Source organism: Equus przewalskii, chromosome 14 (genome assembly GCF_037783145.1).
Source record: "Equus przewalskii isolate Varuska chromosome 14, EquPr2, whole genome shotgun sequence".
In the NCBI taxonomy this organism is placed as follows: domain Eukaryota; kingdom Metazoa; phylum Chordata; class Mammalia; order Perissodactyla; family Equidae; genus Equus; species Equus przewalskii.
In genome coordinates, this window is record NC_091844.1 from 87767920 (window position 1) to 87783595 (window position 15676).

Consider the following 15676-nt stretch of genomic DNA (forward strand, 5'->3'; position numbering starts at 1 on the left):
TAATATTCCATTGTCTGGATGTACTACAGTTTATTTATGCATTCACCTACTGAAGAACATTTTGGCTGCTTCCAGGTTTTGGCCATTATGGATAAAGCACCTATAAACATCTGCGTTCAGCTTTTCGTGTACACCTAAGTTTTCAGCTTGGTATTTCAGTAAATACCAAGGAGCGTGACTGCCTGATCATATGTTAAGAGTAATTTAGTTTTGTAAGATATTGTCAGACTGTTTTCCAAATTGGCTGTACAATGCTGCACCCCCACCAGCCACGAATGAGAGTTCCTGTTGCTCCACATCCTTGACAGAATTTGGTGGTGTCAGTGTTTTGGATTTTGGCTGTTCTGACATATGATGTGGAGTACCTTTCATTTGCTTCTTTTCCATCTATATGTCTTTTTTGGTAAGATGTCTGTTAAGGTCTTTGGTCCATTTTTCAATCAGGTTGCTTGTTTTCTTATATCGTTGAGTTTTGAGTGTTCTTTGTATGTTTGGATAACAGTCCTTTATCAGATGCAACTTTGGCTAATATTTTTTCTCAGTCTACAGGTTGTCTACCTATTCTCTTGACATTGCTTTTGCAGAGGAGTTTTTAATTTTAATGGAGACCAGTTTATCAATTATTTCTTTCATGGATCATGCCTTGGTGTTATGTATAACTAAAAAGTCATCACAATACCCAAGATCTTCTAGGATTTCTCTATAGTTTTATAGTTTTGAATTTTACATTTAGGTCTATGATATATTTTGAGTTACATTTTGTGACGGTTGTATAGCCTGTGTCTAAATACATTGTTTTGCTTGTAGACATCGAGTTGTTCCAGCACCATTTGTCAAAAAGACTATTTTTGCTCCTTTATATTGCCTTTGATCCTTCGTCAAAGATCAGCTGCCTATATTTATGTGGGTCTATTTCTGGGTTCTCTATTCTGTTCCATTGATCTATTTGTCTTTTCTTTCACCAATACCACATTGTCTTGATTACTGTAGCTTTACGGTAAGTCTTGAAGTTGGGTGGTGTCAGTCCTCCAACTTTGTGGTATAGTATAGATGCTAAGTAGATATAGGAAATTAAAGATAAATATTAAATTTCTTAGATCAATCCTAAGAATATAAGACAAGGAGTTATAGCTTAAAAGCAATAGCGTAATTGCCATGGAATACAAAATATAAATAAGTAACCCAAGAAAAGGGAGCGAAAAGGAAGAAAGATACAAAACACGAACGAAAACATCTTGGAAAAATATACAACAAATAGCAAGACGGTAGACTTACAACATTAATTAGCTAGCATACAAAGTTACTAAATTCCACTTAAAAGGCATAAATTTTGAGAGTGAAAAAAAATAAGAACCAAGAATTTGCAGCTAAAAGTCATATACATTAAATATAAAAACATAGCTGTGTTGAAAGTAAAAGGATGGAAAAGATATACAATGCAAATTGTATGCATAAAAAGCTCATGGAGACATATTAACGTTAGACAGAGTAGAATTCAAGGTGAAGAGGCAGAGATAAGAAGGAAAATTCATAATGAATAAAGAGTTAATTCTTGAGGAAGATCAATGCCCTGAAATGTGAATGCTCCTAATAACAGAGCTTCAAAGTATTCCCAAACTAAAGGGAAAAATAGAAAAATCAACAACTTAGTCAATTTTTATACACTTCTCTGTTACGTGAAGTTCAAGAATTGACCAAGCTCATCTATGATCATTGAAGTGAGGACACGGTTTCCCGGAGCGGGGGGGGGGGGGGGGGGGGGGCGGTGGTAATAGATTGGAAGGGAGCTTTCCGAGGGGATGGAGATATTCTAGAACTGTATCTGATGACATGAATGTATACATACATGCACACACACACAGTCATGCACCGCATAATTATGTCCTGGTCAACAACAGACTGCATACATGACAGTGGTCCCATAAGACTGGTACCATGTAGCCTAGGTTTGTAGTAGGCCAAACCATCTAGCTCTGTGTAAGCACACACTATGATGTTTGCACAGCGACGGAATCACCTAACAATGTGTTTCTCAGAATGTGTCCCTGTCATTAAGTGATGCATGACTGTATATATTTGACAAAACTCACTAAAGTGCACATTGATTTTTTTACAAAAGGAAAAGAAGCTATGTATAACAAAGCATGGCAGAGAGTATTAGTCTGCTAGGCCCACCGCAACAAATCCCACAAACTGGGAGGCTTAAACCACAGAAAGTTATTTTCTCAGTCCTGGAGGCCAGAAGTCCAAGATCAACGTGTCAGCAGGTTGGTTTCTCCGGAGGCCTCTCTCTTTGATTGCTGACACACTGTCTTCTCCCTGTGTCTTTCCCTCTGTGCATGTCTGTGTCCAAACCTCATCTCATATGGACATCAGTCCGACTGGATTAGGACTCACCCATATGACTTCATTTTACCTGACTTACCTCTTGAAAAACCCTATTTCCAAATACGGCCACATTCTGAGGCGCTGCGGGTTATAACTTCAACAAATGAATTCTGGGGGAATGCTATTCACCCCATAATACACAGTATATAAACCATAATCCAGTAAGAATTCAGAAAAGGAGGACTTCATGGTAATCCAACTAAACTCACCAAAATCACTGTGATTCATGGCTTAAAAGAAAGCAACCTAACTTCAACAGAAATTAAGAAAATATTCCACTAAGATAAACCCAAATATATGTATTTTTCCCTTATACGGGTTTTTTGTTTGGTTTTATAATAATTTTGGGAGCCACAGGAATTTTCCCAAAACCGTATTGATCTTTCTTATCCTGGTAATGAGTTTTGCAGATGTGAGTGTGGGAAGGGGGACTCGTGGGTAGATGTGACCCAGGTTTGCCTGAGCAAATTAGAGACGGCAAGCCTGGGCAGAGGGGGATGCCCACACAAGTGTCAGCCTGAATGGTGGCTGCGTGGTCTTCTCAGAAGGGTGATCTCCCCTGATTACCAAGCTCGTTTAGATGGCAGGTGTCAACGTCTCTCCTCACTGATTCACACATTTCCTCCAGAAATTCATGTTTTCTCCATGCAAATCAGAAAGAACATTCTTCGCTGGCATAGAAAAGTCATTCTACAGGCACAGGTAGAGCTAGTGTACAATGTGGGGTCAGATCAGAGTTTCCAGTCCTCTTAATGCTTTCCAGCTGTTGCCTAGAAGACAGATGAATGAGACTTTTCTCTGCTAGCAGAATTAAAATTAAGGGGAGCATTCAGAAGGCAACCTCGGACGTAGAGTGTAGATGCCAGCGAGGATTCTTTTTTTTACGTCGATAAACCTACACAGCACAGGTGTCCTGCACTGGGAATCCTGGGTTGTAAATATCCAAGACTGCAGTGCTGAAATCTTGAATATTATGACCACATGCAGGCAGGCAAGCCCTGCTGTAACTATTGAAGACACATTTTACTGCCATCATTCCGAGTCGGTAAACAGGTTTGTATGAAAGTACATGATTATTTAAATCAACAGACGTGTCACCTTTAAAAATAGACACCTTCAGAAATCATTCATTTGACAGGATATCACAAAACTGTGCTAACTCCAGGTCTGCTCTCCCCACCATGGCCATCAGCATGGGTTTCTCACCCTCGTAGACCACAATGTCATAAAAGACCATTCTGTACAGTGTGGGTTTTACTTGCCAAAAGGGTTGGGGGTCGGGAAAGCCGCACAATGACATATGAGGTGTGCTACGTTTAGGAAATCTAATGAAATCGGGACTCAGCCATTAACCTTCAAGGAAGAAAAGCTGGGCCTGGTGCTTTCAAAATTAGTGAGGCCAATATTTCACCATGACAGGCATTAGTAATGAATAATTAAATGTTTAATATAATGTTGCTTTGGTGAAAAATGATAATTTTACAGTTGATGGACCTTAAACTTATTCTATATGATTATGTGGCATTAAAATGAAGGGGAGGGAGTCCTAATGAAATAAATGCTTTTCTGATGGCTGAGCTGTAGCAATTCTGATGTTGAAAATCTTTTCAGAACCCCACAGTGACCCTGCTGGGAGAATTTCATGAAAAATTTAAGAGGGAAATTTCAACCTGAAACAAGCTCCTGTCTCACGCCAGCTTGCCTGAGGTCAAACAGTGTTTTTTCGATAATGCTCAGTTAATGTCACAGATATAAATCATTCAACAAACACAGATGGTACCATATCCTAAAATGAAACTTTAGCTTTCCTTCAAACCCTATTTTTATTAGGTGCTGGAGTTATTTAAGACAATTTAACAAATGCAGCCATGCATAGCTTCCTATAAAAAATGTTTATTGCAAGAATTTTTTTTCCTTTCAGTAAATATAGCTACTACTCTGAGGGGTCCCTCTGCTACTCAGACTGTTACAGAACATGTTAGCCTGTGGACATGTCTGCTATTTGTAGCAGTGCTCTTGCCAAGAAACATCACTGCTATCTGAAGGGAAAAATTATACTCAAAGATCATTTATTCCTTCCCAGTAACGTTTCTTTTAGTAAGGGGAAGAGTAATTTCCTTAATATGCAGGAAGTGCTAATTAGAATCTGCATTTCTATTCATTCATTCTAATTTCGTTGAAAAGTGCAAAGGTTCTGGAGAAAGGTTTAATTAGGGCGGCATTTAGAATAGAAAAATGAAAAGTTGGCCACAAGGCATCACACCAGAGATTTCTACTGGAGGTAAACACAAACATGGTAATTGTTTCTTTTGCACTTGTTGAACTGTAACTCCTAATCCAGTGGAATTGAGGTCTATACTTCCTACCCTAGAACTAGACAACCTAGGTTGTCAAAACTCTGACCTTCAGAGGCATCGGCCCTGGATGCACAAAGAATAGAGATACCTGAACTGATGTGACAGCGACCTGGTGTGCTGGGACAGCCCCTGGAGCAGAGCCGGTAAGATGGCCAGGATGCATGCAGAGATGCCCAGATTTCAGAGGGTTTAGTGCAAAAATAGAATTCTTTGCTTCTTTCTGTTGTCACTTCCTCGCCTTTGATGCTCCACGCCACCAGAGGCTTTGCGACGCGGCTGACCTGCGCTCTAGCAGGTGCCCGCCCTGCTTTCTTCATTCTCCCTGCTGGCGGTGCGATGTTGGTGGAACACGTGGGCTGCTCTTACACCTCCAGGATTTGGCTCCTGCATTCACTTGCTTGCAGTGTCCACCCCCTGCTCTACCCATGGGGATCAGTGTCCGCTCCTGCAGCTCTGCAGGATTCCCCACGGCGAGTCATCTTTCCTCCTCTGTGTTCCAGGAGCACTCCGTGTACTTCCACACAATAGCACATACTGCATTGGCACGTGCCATTTTCACCTATTCATCTCCCCCTGGAGGGAGAGTTCTCCTTCATCTTTCTATCTACAGTGCTTAAATGAACTGAGTGCTTCAAGACTACAAACTTGGAATAGGCATCTGTGTAACTAAAATTCCATCAGTCCTCACTGGGGAGCAGGTACCAACAGGCTGCCGCTGACATGACTCAATCTTCAGTGGTTCATGCCCCCACATGCAAAATGCAAATCTTCTAAATACTCCTTGCCCTTTCTCTCAACCCTCAAAATTCTCACCAGACACTTCGGGTTTCTCCAGGGACTGGTGTTTCAACGTTACCACAGTCTTCTCAGGTTCCCCACTCCACCCCCCACAAACCCACGTGCAAGGACCCCATGCCCACCCCACAACTGTGCTCCAGAGACATCCGTGAGAACTCAGGTAGCCATGCATCAGAGTCCTCTCCTGATGCTCCCAAAGCTTTAGGCTCTGGAGGCACCAAAGGTCAGTAACAAACATTTATCCTTAATTGCGCTGAAAACAGGAGAAGAGTCTTCCCAGAAGTAGAGTGAGGGCCCCTCCACTCTGCCCTGTCTTGCCCTCTGTCACCAGCTACTAAGGCCATGCCACTCAAGCTCTGCTTATTCCAGACTCCCTGACAGAACCAGCACATCACCATCTCACGATATGCGTCCATGGGCCAACGGCCTCTGCTGTTGCTCCTTCCTTACCTCTTTCCCCGGGTGCCTGAAGGCCATTCCCTCCACTGTGAGTAAATCATCACGCAGATGCCTGGAACTGCCCATCCCAAGAACAGACCAGATTCGCCCAGCAGGGCTCAGGTCCCAGGTTCAGGCTCAAAGACTCATTGCCTCTACGCTGAGGATTAGCTGTGTCCCCAGCACAGGGCTAAGTATTGTGCAGGACTTTTCTCATTCAATCCTTACTACAACCATACAAAATAGGTAAAAGTATTCACATCTCATAGATTACGAAGTGAGGCTCAAAGAAATTAGGGCACTTCACCCAAAAAAATAATCTCATAGAGGATCTGAACCCAATCTCTCCAACTCCAATCTCACTCACACTTCCCACCCGGTACAACAGACTCCTTTATACAAATGCTGCCCACAGGACGAGCAATGGAAATTAGACCCCAAATTGATATCCCCATTCTTCTTAGAAGCAGCATAATACAGCAGTAAAACCAATGGTCTGAAAAGCAGGCCTCTTGGGTTCTGGTTCCAGACCCACCATGGATTAACCAATATTAACTTGGGCAGATCCATGTAAACATTTTGAGCCCCAGTCCCTTAGTCACTGAAACAAAGATAATTCTACTCATTCTGCTGCCTCTTGAAATAGTGAAACTCAAGGGAGATCATGCCTGGGAAAAGTCTTTGAAAACTGCAAAGCCAGTGCTATTACAGGAGAAGAATGAGAATGAGTGGCTTCCGTGAGTGAGCATGGTGGCCTTCCAGAGCTTCACTGGGACGAGAAGAAGCATAATTTTCATTCAGAAATCTAAAGAGAGAGAAACAACAAAATGCACAGAGGAGAAAATAAAGTCAAATGGGCTCTCTTCAGGTAAGGAGAATATATTTTATGCATTCCACATGGATATTTAGATTCCTCTCTCCTCGGGTTTTCCCAACATAATTTGCAGCATCTTCCCTTGCACGTTCTATAACTGTCAGTGCACAAAAATTTGTGTCTGCCCCTGCTCAGGCCATGCACAGAACGCAGGGAGGCATCGTGATCTGGGCTTCTTATTTGTTTGCTTGCTATTTGAATTTTAACGAAGCTACCCATAAATGTCGGGACAGCATTTTTTTAAAACTGAAACCAAATATAAAATATTTACTCCCAGGAAGTAGACTGTCGGAGCCACTGGAGAAAACATTCTGCTTTTAAGAACCAGACTGTGTAGCCACCTGGTTTCAAACAGTGATTTTTATTTATACTCATGAATAAAAACAAAGAGTAGCTGTCTGCATTTTGCCCATCAACTAGCAATTCTTTGGGCATAACAGCTACATTAATATTCTAGGCTCCATTTAGAGTTCTCTGAAAGAGAGCCTGAACTAAAGTATTGCATTTTCTTCTAGGGAACATACAGCCTTAGTGATACCAATAATGCCTTTTTCTGTGAATCTCTGCCATTAGTAGAATTCCGATTGCCAACATGCTCAGTGAACACAGATTCTTCAACCACAGGGCAATTTATCTGGATTTATGATTCTGCCTTCTTCTCCCGGCCCACAGAAAAATAAATGTGGCCTTCTAGTCACTTCCACTTGTGTATCTACTTGGTTGATATGAAATAGACAGTATCTGCTGCACAATTAATAGTTGGGATGATTCTCTATATCTGCAAGGGTAAAATAACGTAGACTCCGTGGCATTTAAAAGGAACAAAGTTAGCACACGGGAGGCAATCACCCAAGAGCAGTAGTTCGCGCAGACATCCTTTTCTAAACTATCACGCAGTTTAGGAGGAGGGCTAGATTTTCAGACACTCATTTCTCATAGTTCTGGAAGCTGGAAGTCCAAGATCAAGATGCTGACAGATTCAGCTCCTGCGAGGAGCCTCTTCCTGGCTTGCAGATGACCACTTTCTCCCTGTGTACTCACACGGCAGACCTCTCTCTCTCTCTCCTTTTAAAGGCACTAATCCCATCATGGGGGCGCTATCTTCATGACCTCACCTAAATATAATTACCTCCCAAAGGCCCCGCCACCTGACACCGTCTCATTGGTTGCTAGATTCCGGGGAGACACATTCAGTCCGTAGACCGCATCTGCAAAACGGAAACAGAAATAGTATCCTCCTTCTTGTGTTGTAGTAAAAATTACGTGTACAGCCCTAACCAACGTGCTGGCACATAGAACAGCCCAAAATATATTGGCCATTATTATCAATTTTTATTTAGGCCCAAAGTTGGAACTGAAAATGCTTTTGCAGAAAGGCTTCTCATTGAAAACTAAGACTTTTCATTGCCAACTGAACCCAGCAGTAACACTAATACAAATTTATGTTAACTTACCTATATTCAGAAAAGTTTGTAAGATTTTTTTAAAACTCAGAATAAGCACTACTCCTTATTTTAAAAGAAATGGGGGGAAAAGATGCCTGTCTTCTGTCTTTTCCATTAAAAGAAAATTTAATTTCCCTTGAAATTCTACTCATTTTTCTTCTTTTAAAAATATTAGTGGCATCCTTCAAACCACAGAGCAGAAGCTGCAGTTCTGAAAGTCACGGAATGTTCTAGAAGTCGAAGGATTTGCAGGGTAATATGTCGGGACCTCGTTGCAGAGTCAAGGTTAGAAATGGGTTGTCTGCCAAGTTCTCCGTGAGCTTTCTGTTCATTCTATTTAATATCAGTCAAGATCGGTTTCTCCTGAAATTATGTTCATTTTCCCTTTTGTCTTGTTTTTGCACAAATGACCTCAGTTCTAATCCATTCCAGAAACAGACTTCAAAATAACGTATTAGAAACAACCGATGCTGGTAACTTCATAAAATCCAGATGATCAGACTAGCTGTCCCTTTGGTAATTTGGATGCTACATATTTCGTTCAGCCAGTTGAAAATCGTTTCTGTAGGAAGCCTCACTTTTGAGGACATACACATTTAAATAAAAATAGTATTCACAGATCTCCAAAGATATTATTTTATCTACACACATATTGTTTTTAAAGTCTCTAAAACCATTTTTCTTTTGTCAGTTAATCTGCTTTTGAGCTGATGGTTTCCGGCCTTTGAAGGTAAGATACAATGGTTGCCACATCACCTTGCTGGCTCACAGTGAATTTGGTCATGTTCATGTATTGGTCTCTCACTGATTCTTTTCTAGAGTGTTCCCAGGCCTTTCACCCTGTCCTGCTCTCACATGACCAAGCCTGTTGCAGGCTTCCCTTGGCTTGATGGTGGTCTGACCCATGCTCCAGGTCGTCCCCTCAACCTCTGGTGAACAGCTCAATGGTGTTGGCCTGGGGATCGTGTGTGCACAGGAGAAGTTACTCTGTTCTTAGAGTCAGTCAGGTTGTGGGTCCATTTAGTTTCTGCTGAACAAAATATTCCTACCTTTGCCCAGACCACTTCCAAGCCTGGAATCTCTAGGGATGAATCGATACCTTAAGATGTAGCCATGACAACAGGAGAGATCAGCTAGCCTGCACACAAGCGGCGCTGATTTTTTTTTTTATCCTGTTCAAGATAACACGGTGCTTAAGTGACAGGATAAGTCCTTTCTTTACAACACAGGCTGCTACACCTCTTAAGTGAAATCTCTTTTGTGAAGACATACTTGCATTAATGTCTCCGGATAAAAGTGCCAACTCCCCTAAATAAAATGTACTGCTGCTGGCTGATCTTACAGTTTTAATAACCCGTGACTACAGCAACAAATACTCTGCGCAGATGCCAGGCACCCCGGCTCTCGGCGCTGCCAAGATCCGCTCTGCCTGACCATCCTTCAGTGCCTGGCCTTGCTTGGTGCTCACTGGCCCTGGGCCCTGAGCAAGCGACAGAATCCCTAGAGATCACATGTGGCTCTCAGGGCAGTTCTAAAGCAACAAGAAGCCTTATTTACATGCAATGTAAGACTCGAAAGGACTGAAAAATGCAAAAACTTCTCCCCAACCCACTGCTTCACACCATCCTAAGTGAAATTGTTAAGATTTGTATATTCCAAAGTTTACGTATTTGAAGGTTCCTGTATTTTCTTATGTACCTTCCCGCTCTCCTAAAGTTGGAAATAAGAGTGGGCATGCACAGATCACCATGGCCAAGTCTGTGCTGTGCCATCAGAATCCACGGCAAAGTTGAAGAGCACTGCCTCTCCCTCCCCCAGGAAAATAAATAATTCAGACACACAGTCATGATGATAAGCCACTTTTCCCATGTCTGGTAAGTGTATTTTAATCACTAGTTGTTATATTGTTGAAGGTTTAGATCTACATATCCTAAATCCCCAATGACAATGACAGTAAACACTTTTAAAGGACAGGAAAACACCCATGTGACTCCATAGTTTTAGATCTCCAATTAAGACCTGAGCACACAGAGAGAGCTCAGTAAATATTGTTGAAGAAAACGTAACAACATAAAAGTCACCATGAGACTTTCAATTATCATCTGGGCTGTGTCCTTTTTAACCCCAGAGACTACTAATAGGGAAATAGAAATAACAACTATTACTGATGGCTTACGTATACTCAGCAGAGTGCAAAGCATTTGCCACACTGCTTTACTTGGTTCATGTAACTACCCTGAGAAAACACTCTGATTCCCATTTTGCTAATGAGGAAACTGCAAGGCAAGAGGCTAAGTAACTAGCTCATAGACGTCCAACTAGTAAATCATAAAACAGAGTGCAAAGAAAAGAAAAGAAACCCAGGCTTTGACTTTAAGCTTGGGTTCTAAATCACTATGCTTTCCACAAGAATGAAGGAAATATTAGTGCTAAATATGGCATTACACATTAGCATTATCCATAAGTAAGTTTGGGGAACCATCAACATGGATTAGAGCGCCAGAAGTGTTCCTAGGTGACTGGAGGCCAGAATAAACCCCGCAGACCTGGGGCAGCTATGAGGAGAAGCACAGGCATCCCTGGCAGAGCAAGGTGGGGTGGGGCAGCTGAGCAAGCTGGCGTGAGGCAGGAGGCAGCGGGGGGCAGGGATGGTGAGCGTGGAGTCTGAGCAAGGCGGCTATGCCTTTCATGCAAAGGCGTATTTGGAAAAAGAGGCTTGTGTTCCCATCCACTGCTCTCTTACATTGATGGTTTCCAATCTAGCCCATTGACTCTATCCCTGGCTCCACCGTGAACATCCAGCTGCTAATGACATCTTTATGGGAATGCCCTGCAGTTACCTCCAACTCAACACATACAAAACAAAGCTACCTCTCCACATCGTCCTTACTGCCTCCTCTTAATTCCTTCCTCTCTAAGTGGCATTTCATTCCATTCCATTGTCAGCCAACCTAGAAATCTCATCACCCTCAGGCACTCCTAGGTCACCTCAGAATTATCCATGCTCTGGACAGCCCTGGTCACTATTCTTCAGGAATATCTCCTGGTTTGCCTCATTCTATTCCCATCTCCACTTTGTAGTCTCAGCTCTTTCCCACCCACTTTATCTGCCTAAAAAGTTTAATCTCTTAATTCATCCTGAAACTAATGCCAGAAAAGTCTTTCAAAACACATTTGATCATGTTGTTTCTCCACACTCTTAAAAACTTCTGGATTCCCAATCATACCCAGAAAAAAACCAAACTCCTTAGCCCTGAAGGAGACAGTGGGCCCCAGTGGTCTCACCTCCCCACACTCCCCCCACTCATACCACAGCCCAGCCTCAGAAACCAGTTGACCTTGCCCAGCGGGAAAATGCCCATAGGTCTGTGCCTGGACTCCTGCATTTTCCCGCCTGCAACTCACTCTCCCACTGCGTGACATGCTCCTTTCCATCCTTTAGGACCCAATTCAAAAGCAATCTTCCTTGAGAAGCCTGACTCCTCAAGGCAGCACAGCAGCTCCATTTTCTGTGACCTTTGAGGACTTTGCACACCCTCTCATGAGGCACTTGTCACAGAGCAGTAATAACCTGTCTTCCTCTCTGACTTTTCACCAGAGCTTCCTCGTCTGGGGTACAGGGGCCTCTAGGAGTCTAAGGGTAGGCTTTTGAGTACCTCTGATCACCCCTAAATTGGGCACAAAACGAGTGTATATATGTTGATGATCTTCTTAATGAGGTGAGGCTCTGAGCAGCTACGCTGGCCATTGAATGGGAGGTCTATGCACTGCTGAGGCTTTATGCAGCTGCAATAAGTGTCTATTAAATAAATGAAGTTGTCAGGGAATGCTGAGAAACCAGGCTGGACAGGAAGGTTGAGACCATAAAATTCAAGGCCTTGAAAATCACTAAGAGGAGTCTGGCCTTAATATGCTACGTTGGATTCAGCAGAAATTGGAGATCCATTTGGGCCTTCTTCCCTAATCATTGGAAGTCCAGAGTTATTGCAGAAGCTCCTTGAATAAGCAATTTTATAGCCCAACAACTTGTTTTAGAATACATTTTCCATCCCCTTATTTTTTGTCCATGCGGATGTGGAGGAGAGACTCGAGCATTTTGCTATTGAGTGAAGCCCAGGTCCTTAAGCACTTATGGTCCAATCAATGGTGAATTCAGGTCATACAATGCCAGAGCTCATAAAAACACAGGAGGCAACATCCCAAGCAAAAAAGGAAGTTGGCAATGACAACAGGCTTATCCCATCTCTCCTGAAAATTCTGCCCTTATAATGCATAAACCCCATCAGAGAGATGATAGAGAAATAGAAGGATAGATAGACAGATGGATAGATGGATAGATAGATAGATAGACAGACAGACAGATAATGATAGATGATAAAGAGCAACTTAATAATGAATGTATGATGTATTTGTGGGTATCATCAGAGAAACACATATGTTTCATAAATATATCTTTAAATAATCAGTTGTAGGACTAAAAACGTCCTAAAAGCCCATAAAGTTGTTCCTTTCTTTTTAATAGTATTTTCAAACATGCTCAGGTTGTTTCTAGTGTTCTTCAGGACAGACAATATTGGAATCTTTTTTGTGCTAACATCAGAAGCTTAGTAACTATTAGGGCCACACAAGTTTGGTGCTGGGTAGAATTCTGGATGTGAAAGCAGAGATACAAGAGCTAGTCTGACAGCACCACACTCACCACTTAACCTCTTTTGCCCTCAAATCTTGCAATGGAGACAAGCCTTGCCTATCTTGGAAGGTTTGTGTGAGTGTCAGATAAAATGTACCCGCAATTGAACAAGTGGGGTCTTGTTGTCATCTACATGAAACGCTCTTTAACGAAAATGATCTCGTGTCCTTGTTTCTCAGGTGGAATATGGTTTGCATCCTCTCTATAGTACTCTTTCACATTCTTGAAGGTTTGGCAAAATGAACAAATTATAGGGATTTATGACTCTCCAGGAATCTCTTCTACATCTGTGTTTTCACTTGGGCAGACACCAAAAGCCACACAGTTAACTCTCACCATCAAAAACAATTAGTCATTTTTCTTTAAAATTAACTCTAGAAAAGAAAACAGTCCTTTCTAGGAGGGTCCATAACTCATGATCACACCAAATATAAATAATTGTGTATAAATATAATCTACCTAAATAAGTGTAGTCTCTTTTCTCACAGTGTGACATGGCGGATGCTGTCAATCCATGACCCCCAATAATCTCAGCAGAGGTGTCACAGGTAGGGTACTGAGCTCCTCCTCAAACTCCAGGGTAGAATACTACAAATGAAGACTCCAAACAGAGCTTCTGACTGGTGCTGGGGGGAGCCCCAGGGTCCTCGCAACTCACTGGGCAGCCAGGACCCTCAGCCACGGCAGGCCTTCTGGTTACACCGATGGGCCTGAAATCAGCATCCTCACTTATTGTGTTTGCTGTGACAAGAAGAAAGCACTCCTACAAAACAGAGAGCATTTAAAACATGACATGCCTCAAAGACAAAGAAAAGTAGGCTTTCACACAGTTGTCAACTTTAGTCACAGTAACACATATATCCTTGTCAACAAAAATATACCCCACGAACTTGATATGATAATACATATGTAAAATACAATAAAGACAGTTGTTCCTGTAAAAGGCTTAGACAAAATCTAGACAATTCAGAGAAGTCTATCTCAGAGATTGATGGAGAGGAACTCAGTACTGTCCATCACGTTTACTGTTTGCATTCCACCTGGAACTGGGAGGTGAGCTCTCACAAAGGTGATGAGTAACACAGTGAGGGAGAAAACGTGAAGACTGAGCACACCCCGATGAGTGACAGTTAAAGATCAGTGGAAATTTCACTGCCTTTGGGCAAAATTTTCCAACATGTATTTTTGTTGATATGCTTTAGTCAGTACAACAGAAATTACAAAAAGACAAGAAAGGACACTAAATGCTTATTGCGTACTCACTAGGTATTAGGGAATGTGGTAAGTACATCAAAAACATGGCAAGTGATTTTAAACTTTGAGAGATAGTAGATTTCTAACCCTACTTCAGTTTTCACAGGAGTGAATATCTTCCCTCTTTTTTTAGGAAAGTGAATAAAAATATTTTGAGTTGACTTACTCTCCACAACATCAGTTAATGGTTTAACTATTTTTTTTTCCTTCATCGTCTTCCGGGCCCTGAAAGAAGTGGATTGCACAGCAAACACTGTTGAAATATCAACTCCAAAATGGTGATGCTTAGTGGAAAAATCATGGGCTTTAGCAAACCTGGGTTCAGTCCCAAATTCACCTCTTACCAGTTGCCTGTCCCTTGGCCTCCAGTCTCTCAGAATCTCTGTTTCCTCATCTACTAAAAGAGAATTATAATCCATAAACATCGGGTTTACTACTAATAATAATGAACAGTGATAGCTAGCACTTTTAGAGTGCTTACTATTTACCAAAGAACTACCTCAGTGGTACATTCTTCATAACAAACCTGGGAGATATTGTGACAAAGACATCTAGCGCTCACCAAGACCATATCCTCCCCCGCTTCTGAGTCCACAGGCAGGCTCTGTCCCCATCTCCCTACATACCAGGTAGGCCATGTGACTGACTCTGAGCCATAGAATGTGAGTGGAAGTAACGTGTACCTCTTCTGGACCTGGCCCATAAGAACAGCCCACACACCCTCCTCCGCCACGCTCATTCATCCTCTGGGGAAGGCAGAAGGAAGATAACCCCAGAGCAAACTTGATGCCACATGGTGAAGATGGCAGGATAGCCACTGTCTGGGTTCCTAAATGACCACACAAAAGAGTTAAGTGAGCAATAAATAAACTTCTCTAGTGTTCGAGCCATTAGACATTTTCAAGTCTACTATTGGTTCACCCTAGCCTAAAGGAGATCAGGTTTGTAAGACGTCTGACAAATAGAATGTGCTCAGTATGTGTCAGGTGTTTTGTACATTGTCTTCACTTGAGGATGAAGCCCTAGCCATCGAGATGAGAAAAGTGAGTGCCTTGAAGAGGACAAAACACTGAGGATTCAAGGGTCCATCCTCCCAGAGTGTGAAGCCCAGCTCCCATCCTGGGGCTTGGAGCACTGCAGCACCCAAGTAGAGTAGCATGCAAGGAGCAAGCTTACCTTGGAGTTGAATGGGTCTAGAACGGAGGCCCTTGTGCTGGAAATGGGGTACAGCTAGGAAGACAGCTTGCTTAAAAGCCAAACCAAAAAGATGTTGGGAAAAGAAAAACAATTCATTGGAGCTGACTCATGGGGAGAGAGGACCAGGCCATCCAGAATGCTTGTCAGGACCAAAAATGGGGAACCGGTTTTAGAGAAACAAGACAAGACTGTGGAATCACAACTTGACTTCTCTTGGTCCCGCTTTGCAGTGTAT